Source organism: Macaca nemestrina, chromosome 13 (assembly GCF_043159975.1).
Source record: "Macaca nemestrina isolate mMacNem1 chromosome 13, mMacNem.hap1, whole genome shotgun sequence".
NCBI lineage: Eukaryota > Metazoa > Chordata > Mammalia > Primates > Cercopithecidae > Macaca > Macaca nemestrina.
The window spans coordinates 8,124,260-8,138,748 of NC_092137.1; the positions used below are offsets into that span (position 1 = coordinate 8,124,260).

General features: G+C 43.7%; 1 long non-coding RNA gene across 1 annotated transcript in view; it reads right to left on the reverse strand.

The window, feature by feature from the left end:
* Positions 1 to 875, reverse strand: part of LOC105486534 (uncharacterized) — a 41,903-nt gene extending 41,028 nt beyond the window's left edge. The window contains exon 1 of the long non-coding RNA XR_011611433.1: positions 750 to 875. This is a non-coding gene — a long non-coding RNA (uncharacterized lncRNA). The remainder of the gene's footprint in view (positions 1 to 749) is intronic.
* Positions 876 to 14,489: the final 13,614 nt, after the last annotated feature.

Here is a 14,489-nt window from a genome sequence, read left to right on the forward strand (position 1 = left end):
AAAGGTAATAAATGTTAGAGAGGGTGTAGAGTCATAGGAACCCTTATATATTGTTTGTAAGAATGTAAATTGATACAGACATTATGGAAAACAGTATGGACATTCCTCAAAAACTTAAAAATAGAACTACCCCATGATCCATCAATTCCACTTTTGAGCACGCATTCAAAGGAAAGGAAATCAGTAGTTAGAGAAGATGTCTGCAGCTCCACATTCATAGAGCATGATTCACAATAGCCAAAATATGGATAAAATCTAAGTATCTGTGAACAGATGAATAGACTAAAAATGCGATACACACACACACACACACACACAAACATACATATATGTCATGGAATATTATTGAAACTTAGAAAAGAAGGAAATCCTGACATTTTGCAACAACATTGTTGAACCTGGAAGATGTTGTACTAAGTGAAATAAGCCAGACACAGAAAGACAAATACTGCATCATATCACTTCTATGTGGAACCTAAACAACTTGACTTCTTGGAAACAGAAAGTAGGATGGTTACCAGGGATTAGGGGACAGGAGAAATGGGGAGATATTTGTCAAAAGGGCACACACTTTCAGTTATAAGATGAATAAGGGTCGGGCACGGCAATGCATGCCTGTAATCCCAACACTTTGGGAAGCTGATATGAGAGGATCTCTTGAGTCTAGGAGTTCAAGACAAGCCTGGGCAACATAGTGAGACCCCATCTCTACAATTTTTTTTTAATTAGCTGGTCATGGTAGTACATACCTATAGTCCCAGCTGCTCTGGAGGCTGAGGCAGGGGGATCCCTTCAGTTCAGGAGTTTGAGTCTGCAGTGAGCTGTGATCGTGCCACTGCACACCAGCGTGGTCAATAGAGAGAAACCTTGTCTCTAAATAAATAAATAAATAGATAAATAAATAAATAAAAGATGAGCACTACCTAGAGTTCTAATGTACAGCAGATAACTACAGTAAATAATAATGTACTTGAAATTTGTTAACAGAGTAGATCTCAAGTATTCTCACCGCAAACAAATGGTAACTATGTGAGGTTATATGTATATTTATTAGCTAGATTTTGGCAATCATTTCACAACATATACTTATATCAAAACATCACGTTGTACACCGTAAATATATACAATTTTAATTGCCAATTAAACCTCAATAAAGCTGAAAGACAGAACAAAATTCTTTCCACTTAACTTCGTCACCCTTCCATCCCTCATGCACACACGTGTTAACATCGTGTTTTCCTTTTTTTTCTTTCCCTCATGTATTTTCCTAATGAATATTTTCAGTTAGCCCCAGTAGACACTGGGAAGTAGCAAAGGGTCTTCCCAGGAACACTATTCTTTTCCCAGTAAATTACTGGGCACCACCTTGCCTGTCTTTAGTATACTTTTCATCCAGATGAAAAGTATACTTTTCATCAGCCCTCAGCATGCTATATGCATCTGAGAAAATTCATTGAATAAGGTATAATATAACCAATTATTATATGTAAGGGAATTATTTTCATCATAATCCCAAATCAACATCCCAACTAAAAAGTCCATTCAGAACCATTAAAAATGCATTGTGTGAATGAAACAAGTGAAGAACTGAAAATGGAAAATATGATTCAAATATGATTCAAATATAAACACTACTTCACTTAAAACCCAACAGAACCTCATTCTCACTTCTAAACTAACTCATTTTCACTTTGCTCCTGTGGTTACTAAGAGACATGATTTATTGTAAAGTGTATCTCGGGGCTGCTTCCTGAGCCAGGAAGAGAAGTTATCTTTGACATTCCTTGACCTTCCTCCTACCTTGAATTAAATACCAGACCTGTCGATTCTACTCCTCTACAAGGGTCCACTTCTCTCCGCTGTCACTACCCCAATCCCCACTTGAATTCCCGTGTAGCCAGCTGATGGACTTTGCTTCTACTCCAATCCAGACTCCCCGTGGCAGCATAAGCGAGCCTTCTAAAACACATCTGGACACACTGTCCCTGCAGGAAACTCTTTAGTGGCTTCCCCTTCCTCTTAGGTCACATTGAATCCATGAGAAGGGCCCCCAGGTTCTTTCTCACCTGGCCTCTACCTCCCTTGCAAACTTCATCTCTCTTTGCACAGTACCCCACTGTCTAACTCTATGTTTTAGCCAAAATGAGCTTCCTTCCTTCTTTTCTCCCTTTCTCCTTCTCTTCATTACCTCCCTTCCTCTCTCTTCCTTCACCCTTCCTTTAATTTTTTTTCAGAGCAGAATGTGCCTCTTGCCTTTTCCTTCAGCCTGGATTAGCCATGCCTCCTATAGACCTAGCCAGCTGAGATGCAGCTTCGAAGCTCTGGACTCGAGTTGTCCTTCTCTGGGAAGCCTTCCCTGTCCCCTCCTCTAGTGAGGTGGGCCTCCTCTGTCACAGCATCTGCCTCGCTTGATGGCCATTGCTTGTTTGGTTGCTTGTCTTCCCCACAGACCCAAAAGCTCCAGGAGACAAGGCTCTGTGGTTTTCTCACCATCAGCGTACTGCGTCTACCTGTAGGAACAAATGGATTTTAAATATATCATATCATATATAATATCATTCATAAAAATGCAATGTGCTATCTAACTTGAAGGTACACCACTAGCAACTCCAGGGAATTTGGGATGGAGCTAGAATCAGAGCCCTTCTCTTGAGACTCCTCATTCAATACTCTTGTAAGTTTGGGTTAAAGAAAGGAGCCTGGCATCTCGGATTGAGTCTCAGCAGCATCATATTCCAAGCAGAGTGACTTTAATCAAATAACTCCTTGAGCCTCTGTTTCCTTGTCTGTAAAATGGGGTTAATAATACTCTGTCTACCTCTCAGTGATGTGAGGGGGATCTATTGAGATAATGTGAAAATGCATTATAAATTTTAAAATACTTTAAAAGGTAGATATATATTGGTTAGAGAAATGAAAAGAATACCAGCAACCCCCACTCCGTGGAATAATAGCTAACACTTAACATATGCCAAGGGTGGCTGCACCTCCAGCCTCCTCTTCCTTCCAACCACCCCAGGCTAATGAGGTGTCTTCATGCCTATAGCAGTGTAGAGGAAGAAAACTGATGGGAAGAGCTCAAGTTTTCATAGAACCACACTTGCATGGCAGGAAGCCAATACAAAAACAGCCCAGCAGACACCTTGCTAAATCGCCATGTTGAAGAGTAGTGATGGTCATTATGGTAATGGAACAGCAGTGGATTAGATTCCTGGGGCTCCCATAACAAATGTTCACAAACTCGGTGGCTCCAAACAACAGAAATGCCTCCGCTCACAATTCTGGAGGCCAGAAGTCTGAAATCAGGGTGTCAGCTGGGTAGGTTCTTTTTTGGGAACTTGGGGGAGAATCTGTTCCTCACCTCTTCTGGCTTCCAGAGGTTGCCAGCAATTCTTGGCATGCCTTGGCATGTAGTGGCATCACCTCAGTCTCTGCCTCTGTCTTCACTTGGTGTTCTCTCTCTCTCTCTGCCTATCTCTGTTTTCACTTCTTATAAGGACACAGGTAATTAAATTAGGACCCACCCTAATTGAGGATGACTTCATCTTAACTAAACACATCTGCAAAATCACTACTGTACTTCCAAATAAGATCACTGCTATGGATTGAATTGTGTCCTCCCAAAAGTCATATTTTGAATCCCTAACCCTGATATGACTGTATTTAGAGACAAGGCCCAAGGAGGTTATTAAGATCTAATGAGATTATAAACATGGAGCCTTGACCCTGCAGTGCTAGTGTCCTTAGAAGAGGAAGAATTGTCAGAGCTCCTTCTCTCTGCCATGTGAGGACATAGCAAGAGGGCAGCCATCTGCAGCCCTAGGAGAGAGCCCTCACCAGAACCCAAGCCTGGTACTGTACTTCCAGTCTCCAGAACTATGAGAAATAAATATCTGTTGTTTAAGTCACCCAGTTTGTAACATTTTGTTATGCAGCCAGAACAAACAAATACAAGCACACTCTGAGATTCCCAGTTGTGATAGTTAATACTGAGTGTCAACTTGATTGGACTGAAGGATGCAAAGTATTGTTCCTGGGTGTGTCTGTGAGGGTGTTGCCAAAGGAGATTAACGTTTGAGTCAGTGGATGGGGAAAGGCGGACTCACCCTCAGTCTGGGTGGGCACCATCTAATCAATTGCCAGCGTGGCCAGAATAAAAGCAGGCAGAAGAACGTGAAAAGGCTAGACTGGCTTAGCCTCCCAACCTACATCTTTCTCCCACGCTGGATGCTTGCTGCCCTAGAACATCGGACTCCAGGTTCTTCAGCTTTGGGACTCAGATGGGCTTCTTTGCTCCTCAGCTTGCAAATGGCTTATTGTGGGACCTCACCTTGTGATTATGTGAGTCAATACTCCTTAATAAACTCCCGTTTATATATACATCTATCCTATTAGTTCTGTCCCTCTAGAGTACCCTAATACACCAGTGAACATGCGTTTTGGGAGATATTAGTCCCCCCGGTAGTGCTGGAGAACTCCACTAGCTTTTCTTCTTCAGAGACTTTGTTTAAGAAGGCAGAGAAGACAGTAAGTTATTTATAACGATCTTCATTGATATTTGGAATGGAAAGCCTCATTTATCGGAAAAAGTACTTTACAAGGGCTTCCTCGTTTCTCAGTAATCAAAGACAAATGAGAAATCTATGTAATAATGAGAATAATGGTGGTTCTTATTATTATAGTTCAACTGATTTGGGGGATAAGATTTGGTTTAGAAACGTTTGCCTTTCATGTGTTTGCAGTTTTGCTGGTTTGGAAATGTTATTTTTGTTGAAGTCTAGTGCTGCTGCCTCTGCACATGCACTCATTATCCCATTCTTGAATGGACATATGGCACAGAAAGTTCAGAAAATACTGCCCAATTTGTCTAAATACCAATTCATGGCCTCATTCACCATGGGGCCCATTGTGCTGGGAGAACACAGCTGTATAACCTTATCAACACTGGCCAGAGGAGTGCCCACGAGTTCAAATGCTAATCCAAAGCCCATATTTGCCTTGGCACAAGGTTGCTGCACACTTGGAATGTGCAGGTTGGTGAGGGACTTTGAAATGGTTGGAAGACAGAAGGTGAGAAGAGGGTGTTCCTATATCCCTGATCCCTACCTAATTTCAAAACCTATGGCCAACTTTCCTATGCCAGGAAACTGGAAATGAGTATTTTTTTCTGAAATCTTTCTTTCCCATTCCCAGCTGATTCCCATAGCTCTTATTTCCAAAGTACGATAATGAGAAAATTACTGAACTAATATTTTCCTCCAAGGTGAAAGTGGTGTTCCTTTCTTAAGTCCTATCTTCCATACATGTGGGGAACAGGAGAACAAACACAGAGAAATCAAGTCTGGGACTGCCTGCTCTTCATCCTGGATCTGCAGAAACTGGGGACTGGGGAGCATTCAGTCAATTTAATGAATGAGTCACTTCTAACAAACAGTATGTGACAAAGCACTGCAATAATATAGAAAGACCTCCTCTCCTTAGGAATTTATTAATTCAATCAGTGAATATTAATTGAGCATTTTCTATGTGCCAGTGACTATGGTCCTCAAGAAAAAGATTGAAACCATCATTCTAGCAGTAAAAGAGCTTTTAAATTATGGGAGGAACACACAGCTTTACTCTTTACTACCTCTATAACCTGGGGCGATTTACTTAACTTTCTGGGCCTTGGTTTTCAAATCCACATAATCAAGATATTGATAATAATAATAATAACAGCAGTGTAGTACGGAATAGTTACGAGGATTGAATGGATTAAAATTAAAAGAGCAGGTAGGACAGTTTCTGGAGGAGGAATAGGAAGGCACCTTGGGGGAATACATGGCATATGATATCCCACTAAAGGTGTAATTGTGCTAAGGCAAACATGATGGCAAAAGTTAGGTTGGTGCAAAAGTAAATGGCAAAAATCACAATTACTTTCGTACCAACCTAATAAAAGCAGAAGGTTTCTATAAGGACATGAGATGCAGCTGAGCCCAATATTATCACAAGAGTTGACCTGGGCATAGGGTGTCTGCGAATGGGCCTCTGATGAATACAGTACTTGCTTTTGGGAGGCTCCCCATCCAAGGAGACTGTGACCCATGACAGCACACTGTGAAACACGTGTTCACAGCCTCAGACGACCTGTGCTTCCTCACCTCTAAACTCACCTGTGTCCAGCAGGCATTGGGGCCCTCAACTTGGAACCCTGTCTGCTGTCTGAGTGTTTTATTGCGAACACGTGCTGCTGATGTGTTACTTTTTAATAAACAGGATGTGCTACTGATGTCTCTAGGTCATTTCCAGCTCAAATGCACTTTATGGTCTTTGTCAATAATGGCATTTGGGTTCCCATTTCCACTCATAGAAAACAGCTGGTTTGTGTGTGAGGCGGGGGATAGAAAATGGGAGAAGCGCACTGCAGGAGTCTGCAGACTGGCTCTTCTCTCTGGCTTCCCTCCTCATGACAGGTGCTGTCCCTCCTCATGATAGGTGCTGTCTCAACCTAGGGAACAAAAGGGATTTGTTTTGTTTGTTTCTTTCTCAAATGCTGTATCAGCCAAGGAATGGGGACAAGAAAATGTCAAGAGCCACCGTGGTGTCTGCAGTCAAGGCCTCAGCAGGGCACGTGTTACACAGTGTGCTGTCACGGGTCACAGTCTCCTTGGATGGGGAGCCTCCCAAGACCAAGTGCTGTATTCATCAGAGGCCCAGAATGTGAGTGCTGCAGAACACCTGACGTGGCAGGTGTCTGGTAAATGCCTAATGGACAAGTGATGCCAGATGCCAGGGGCCGAGCAGAGCTCTGGCACTTGGGAGGCAACTGGCCTGTCCAGGCAGAGCTGGGCAGGTTTTCCTCCCAGGGTCTCAAGCCGCTACTGAGAGTACAGGTGACTCTTGGACAGATTCCACCCTGGCTCACTGCAGGGCTCACCCCAGCCCAGAACCCTAAGCAGAGGGCATCCGCAGGTGTGAGAGTGTGATCTGCTCCTCCCAAGAAAGGCAGGCTTGCTCTGAGGGGATGGAAGGCCCCAGGGCTTGCAGTTTCAGAAGCCAGGAGGAAGAGCCTACCTCCCCCAGTTTCAGAGGGGCCTCTTCTACTTCACCCCCCTTCGTGGGGGATGTGAAGAACATCCAGTGTTCTCAGGTCCACCTCTTCACCTCCTATGCGATGCTTGAGAGAACAGCACAACTTTCAGGTGTGCAAGTCTGCGTTACAGAGTAAACAATGAAAATAGTCCCATTAAGTGTGGAGGGAAAGAACAGGAGCGACGAGGGAAGATTCCAGGTCTACGGCTGGCCCTGCCATCAACTTCCTGTGTGTCTGGGGGAAATCATTCAACCTTTGTGGGCCCATCTCTCCATCTATCAGAGATGAAAGCCACCTGGATGGTGTACGAGGCAGTTTCAGCTCTGGTTTCCTGTGCTCTACTCCCCAACATGGGATCATCTTCCCAAAGATGTCTGCTGGTGACTCGCGCCATCCCTCTCTGTATTTCTCTGCAATTCTCCTCCTGGGGCTTTGACCCAGAGACTCGAATATGTAAATGCTTCCTTTTTTCATCCTCCAACAGATGTGCTTATCTGGTTCAGTTCTAATTGCAACTAAGTCGAGCCATGACAAATTCAGTACATTCTGTTTCTGCTTCAGAAATACCTGGTAGTATTTCAAATGCAAAATTACAAAGAATTCAGACATCAAAGTGGCCAAACCATGTGTCCTGTATTACTAGCCTATGTTCTCTGTATCTACTCAGTGATTGGGTTTTAAAAGTTGGTTGTAGTTTCTGTGGATTGCAGTAAAAAGCTGAAGATTACCTAAAATTGGGATGGTTTGTATTTAGTTGCTAAAGAAAGTCCTCCTTAACAGAATAGAATAATTACAAACAGATCTTTGCTGTTATTTCTTTTTCAAAGAGTGTTTAACTTTTAATAATTTTATTCAGTTTCAAGCCCTAAGCAAGAACATATGGAACAATTAATAATATTTATCTGTTAAATGAGCTTTCTCCCATGTAACCAATACTTTGAACGTATAATTTGTATGACATACAGTTTTCCCTAACCTAAAATTGGAAAACCCTTTAGCTAGTACACCAAAATGTCTGAGCTGGAGAAGTTTTCATTAATTTGCACAAGCAAGCATGCACCAATTCTTGTTTGGATTAAATGTTTTATAACTCTAATGGAAAAGTTGGAGGAGACCTACTCCATTTCTTCAAATCCCTTTGCATCCAACTTACATTTCTTAGACCTTTCAGAACATGTACTATAATCCTTAAGGGTAGGAAGCTGGTAAATTGAGATAATAATTTCTCTCCAATTCAACTAATTTCATAGTAAATATGGACTCTTACTATTCTCTTGGCTTTGGCTGCCATGTTTATGTATATAGTTCTTCAACTCCAGCAGTACTTTTATTCTCACCAATAAGTCTGTGTCCATTTCTTCAATCCTTTATGTAAAAGGATACAGCATCTTCTTCACATACAGAAGGAGAGAGTTTCCAACAGTTATTTGGAAAGATTAGCTCAGTCACCTAGGCACGGGGATTGTGTCTCTCCCATCCTCCCCTCTCAGATCTTCATAGGAATAAATAGAGGGTCTTCCATTCACTGCTTCCAAAAGCTCATGCTTTCCTTTCCTTTGATTGTATTTCAGCCTTGCCTTCAGTCCCCTTCACTTCCATTTGAATGAGATGGATTTCGGCATTCTCCCCAACCTCACTTTCCCCCAAAATTCTCAGTTAATGATTCCTCAGATGTTATCCTGTCACTCTTGGTTTTCTTCTCTCTTTATCCCAGGCACAGAAAATCCTATGTTCACCCAAACCAATCAAGAGCGCCTACTTCAATGTTTATGTGTTAGGCACACTTGGAGTTAGTCACTCATCCCCAGGGAAAAGGTAGAGTCTTTTCCCACTCTACCTTTCAGACCTGGCAATGCCTGCATGTTCTACGAATTTCCATGTGCTCCCTGCAGCCAAGTTCACTTCTGCAAATGAGCTAGTGAAACAGTGTTCACCACCAACTCTGTGATCTTGGATGTGCAAATTTCTGATTTTCTTATTTTGCCTTTTTCTTCATATTCTCTTACTCAGTTACTAAGGTTTTTTGTGGTTCCTTTTATCATTTGACATGCGCCTTTGGAATGGTACTCATTTCTTTGTTGAGCTGGGTAAGAGGTGAGGAGGAGAAATGTTCTATCTTCTTTTCTTCATCGAGATCTAATTCACTCAAAATACATTCCTATAACTAATAAACGATCATTCTCTCAAGTTGATGATCTCATGCATGTTCAAGAGTTTGCCATATTTGCAGCATTAGACTCAAAATACTAAAAATTTAAAAAACATAAATACAAAACCCAGTACATGGAAGAAGGGTCTTCTACGTACTGAGGTTGAAATATGCAACAGAAACCAAGAGATGTGTCCAAGTCATTGTATTCCTAATTGTCATGCTTCTTATTGTACACTCTCCACATTTTGAGAATTATTTATTCAGGAAAAGTCACTCATTCTTTCCACAAATATTTACTAAGCAATTGCTAAAATTTGTGCAGTGTGCCAGGTAGTAGAGATGCAAAGATAGAACCCTCAAGGAAGACCCAGCAGACATAGCTTGTAACTAATGATTGCAATGCAATATGTCACTCCATTCACGGAGGTACTTAAGAGGGTTACTGGAACACAACCAGCATGCTCAGAGGTGTCAAGAAGCAATACATGAAGGTGGCCAGACTTGGACTGAGACTCCCTGGACAAACAGGAGTTGACTGGATGTACAAGTGAATAAAGGCATGAAAGGCAAGATAAAAGGTATAAAATCCCTCAAATCATATCAACTCAGCAAACTAACGTCCTGACACCAGATTTCCCAAATGTCTCTATAGTGATATGGTGAGGGGTGGTGGGGCAGGATGCTCAGGTAACTAAATAGCTGCATGTTCAGTTTTCTTAGGTTCAGTTTGTGTCAGTGCTGAAACCAGATCACTGGATTCCTGCCTCTGGCTCTTTTCACGTTCCTGAAAATTACATTCAATAAATTGTAGACCTTTGAAATCTCTGTGCTGCTCACGTTAGTCACTTTAGTTGCATTAATACTTTTTTCATCAGGTATTTATGATATTGAAATATAGCTAATATATCTATTTCAATATCCCAGATCCCATCTTAAAGAAATAAGCTAAAACACACCAAAAGCTAAAGAATTGCTTTCGCCCCCTATATATAAGTTTTTCCGCATTTTGCATATTCTTTCATTGTTTCAACATTCAGCACTTCTCAGTGAGGATACTTTTGGTAAGTCACAGAAGTCCTTCTTCCAGGCTCCAAATCTAACCACCCCTTCCTGTCCTTGTGATGGAGCCATGTCACTTCATCTCCTTAAACTTCTGTTCCATCAACTGTAAGATGGAAACAATGATAGTACCTCCTCCATGGTGATTTTTATGAGTACAGCCTGAGTTTATCCATGTGAAACTCTCTGAATTGTACCTGAAACTTAGAAAGTGCCCAATAAATGTTGTCTGTGATTTTTAAATTTTCTTTATTAAAACAATGGGGATTTACTTTTTCGAGACTAAAATGCTTCACATTAACTTCACACTTTATGGGCAGGGAGTTACTATAAACTCTAAATGATCTTATACCAGTGCCCAAGGGACATTCTTGTTTCACCCAAGTGAAGACTGTGCTACAAAAAGGCATTAAGCACGGGAGAGTGGTTTAATCCTTGCCTTCCCTGACTTCATCTCACTCCTAAGTCTTCCGCCCTGGATAACGAGGGGCTCATTCTCTCGTGGGCACTTGTGTGGCTTCTCCTTCCAGAGCCAACCAATTCACCAGCTAACGGGGTGTCCTACAGTTCAAGTCCATCCTGACACTAAATGCCCAAAGTTAGACTCCGAGTTCCACGAGACTGCCCTCACGCCAGACACCAGCCACAAATGGGATGTCCAGGTCACCTACCCTCTGCCGGCCAACTACAAATTCAGGGTTGCCCACAACCTGCTCTTTAGGTTTGATCATTTTCTAGAATGACTTGCAGAACTCAGAAAAAGGGCTTTACTTATGTTTATCAGTTGATTGTGAAGGATGCTACCCAGAAACAGCCGGGCAGAACAGCCCCACAGGACAAAGCTGGCAGAGGGCACAGAGTTTCCAGTTCTCTGCAGGGGTGCCACCTTCCCTGCACCTCAGTGTGCTCCTCAATCTGCAAGGTCCCCAAAGCCTGTTGTTTAGGGGTTTTATGAAGGTTCCATTGCCATTGATGACTGACTTCAATTTCTGAAGTCTGACCCCCTTCATCCTGAAGCCATCTGACCCCCTTTTATTTCTCTAAAAGTCCTCTCACCAGAATCTCCAAGACAGTAAATTCCAAGGGTTTTAGGACCTCTGTGTCAGGAACCAAGGACAAAGACCAAATACTTATTTTCTATTGAACCACAGGACCTCAGTTTTAAAGATCTGCTGGTCCTGCCCAGGCTGACCTGATGCACGAAGCATGGAGACGAACCCAGGACAGACCACAGTACAGATATCTCAGCCCTGTCCCGCCCTGGCAGAGCCATGCCACCTGGGACAGAGCACTTATCTGCCTGGCCATGTGCCAACCGCAGAGCTTCCAGCCACAGCCATCGCGCATCGATGCTCCTTTCCTGGGAACCTTGTATGCATAGGCACCGTGCTGTGAGTTACACAGGAACTATTGCTAATCCTCCCCACAGCTCAGCTGGGCGACTGTGGTTATCCTGACCTCAGCGATGGAGAGAAAGGGATTCAGACAGGGGAGCTTCTAGTCAAGGACACCCTGCTAGGGAGTGAGGGTCAGTTTTCTGCCAGCAAAACATTTCTGTCTCACTGGCAGCACAGAGACACAGCAGCAGATTCCACAGGTAACCTTTGGGGGACAGTCACACATCTTCCCTGGGACCCCTCCACATTCCCTCTCAGTCAGATGTTGTCAGATACCACCTCTACCCCATCTCCCAGAGTTTATCCTCATTCCCGTTTTCTCGTGAAACTTTAAGTCCTAGCTGCAGTTGAATAAACAACAGCAAGAATTTATGTGCCCCTTTTTAATCGTGCAGAACACGATTGAGCCAGGTGTTGACTTCTTTTGGACGAGCAAGGTTTTTCCAGAACGAGTGTGCCTTCTTCCACCTTCCCTGTGCTCTACCTGGTGGACTGACCCCTGGGGCTGCCTGGGCACCAGGTCTCTCCCACAGGAGTCCCCAAGCTTGTCCTGGCCAGTGCACATCTTAACACACGCAGCCTGTGGGGGCTGACCATCTGTCTGCTTCAGGCCTGCAAACATCCACTTCATCAGCTCTTTCATCTGGCTGATTATTTTGAAGCATTTCCTAATTCAAAACCCAGTGGAGGCCTCCTATTCCCTTCCAAACTCACCAGAATCCTAAGAGTCCCCCTGCCAGCGATGGGCCTGCCCCTGCCTGCCCAGGTTCTCTAACACCTAGGCCACAGTGCCCAAAGGTCCCTTTTCCTCAGAGTTTGTTTTCTGGCACCAAGTCCTGGGGCCTATTTTACAAGTAACATCTTGTCTCTGTCTCCTAAGCTCTCTGCAAATGTTCGTATGTTCTGGGATTAAAGTTACATTTTTCCCCCAGCAAGTATTAGAAAAGCTAAAGTTCAGAAACATTGAAATCTCTCCTGTACCTCCTTGGCCATTTCTAATCTTATCCAGGCAGGAGCAGAGACTGTTGTTGCATCTGTAACAGACACTAATTAGTCTGAGCTAGAAGCTGGAGATTATTTGAAAAGAAAGCGTAAGTGTAATTGTACCAGGCAATCACTGTCCAAGCAACTGGTCATCAATAATCAATATGCATTTCCTGCCAATACTCTCCTCTTAGGACAGAATGTGATTCCCAGGATGCACGCTCTATCCATGCTGGCAACCCACCGCCTCCCACCGCCTTTATCCTGGAGCTTTCTGAGGCTCCCTCCACCCAGGACAGCCCCACGGATGCTGCCAAACCCCTACCTCAGCTCCTGCTGTCAGCAGGGAGGGGACCTGGTTGAGGGCAAGGAAGGGACCTGGTTGAAGGCAGGGAGAGGACCTGGTTGAGGGCATGGAGGGGACCTGGTTGAGGGCATGGAGGGGACCTGGTTGAGGGCAGCGAGGGGACCTGGTTGAGGGCAGGGAGGGGACCTGGCTGAGGGCAGGGGAGAGGACCTGGTTGAGGGCAGGGGAGAGGACCTGGTTGAGGGCAGGGAGGGGACCTGGTTGAGGGCAGGGAGGGGACCTGGTTGAGGGCAGGGAGGGGACCTGGTTGAGGGCAGCGAGGGGACCTGGTTGAGGGCAGGGAGGGGACCTGGTTGAGGGCAGGGGAGAGGACCTGGTTGAGGGCAGGGAGGGGACCTGGTTGAGGGCAGGGAGGGGACCTGGTTGAGGGCAGGGAGAGGACCTGGTTGAGGGCAGGATTCACTTTATTTTTGTCCATATCTTAGAAGATCATGATACACATTGACAACTACATGTACCGACATGAATCCATGTAATTCAACTTAGGGTGTTTACATACCACTAAATAAATTTTCTCTCTGGTCCTGAAAACATGTAAAGCAATTTCATTAAAGGAACAGAGTCAGGTGGAGATAAAGTTAATGAAGTAGGGGTAGAAATTTAGAACCAAGAAAAAGAGCAAGAAGTCACAAAGAAAACAGTAAGGGTTTCACTTTAGCATGATGTCCTTGCTTTGTTTGTGCTTTAAGTGATGAATTCCTTATCAAAAAAAAAAAAACCAGCCATTTATAAAAACAAATGCAGTTTGATGTAAAATTGTCAAGAAGGTGCACATTCAGCCTTTCGGTTTCACCTCTATGATGCTGAATGTGAGAAATGGCTTTTCAAACGTATTGCCAAAACAGTTTTGGCTACTCAGGTTGGTTGTTTTCTTCTTTCTGATCTTGCATGCCGTGCAAAATTGTGTGTGTGTGTGTGTTTCCCCCTGGCAGCCAGGAAGCCCAGAATGAAATCTCATGTTTGTTTGCAGCAACTATGCTAAGACCGTTTAGTATTCATTGTGTCTTTCCTCCTTGCTATGGTCTGATTTGATTAAGGGACAAGGTTACCGCATGTTTAGACCGTCTTAAGAATGCTTTGGGGGGTATTTAACAAAATAAATGACCAGCTGTGACTTAAGCACAAATACATTTAATTATTTCATGGGAAATAAGGACTGGATAGAGCTGGCAGCAGAGTTAGCTCTGAAGCTCAACAAACTTCACCCAAGTTGTTTCTCCTTCCTGTTCCTTTGTTCCAGTACTGTCAGGAATGTCTCCTCTTAAAGTCACAGCTGTTGTGGCTTTTAATACCTTATTCTCACTGAGCAGCTCTGAGTGAGACAAAGAATGGCTGGAGCCATAGCGCCTTCTCCTCCAGTCCCTCCCTCTGTTATCAGGGAGCAAAATCTTTCTCCAGAGTCCCTAAGCAGAGCTCTTCTCACATCCCATGGGCCCAAATCCCATCACACCATGA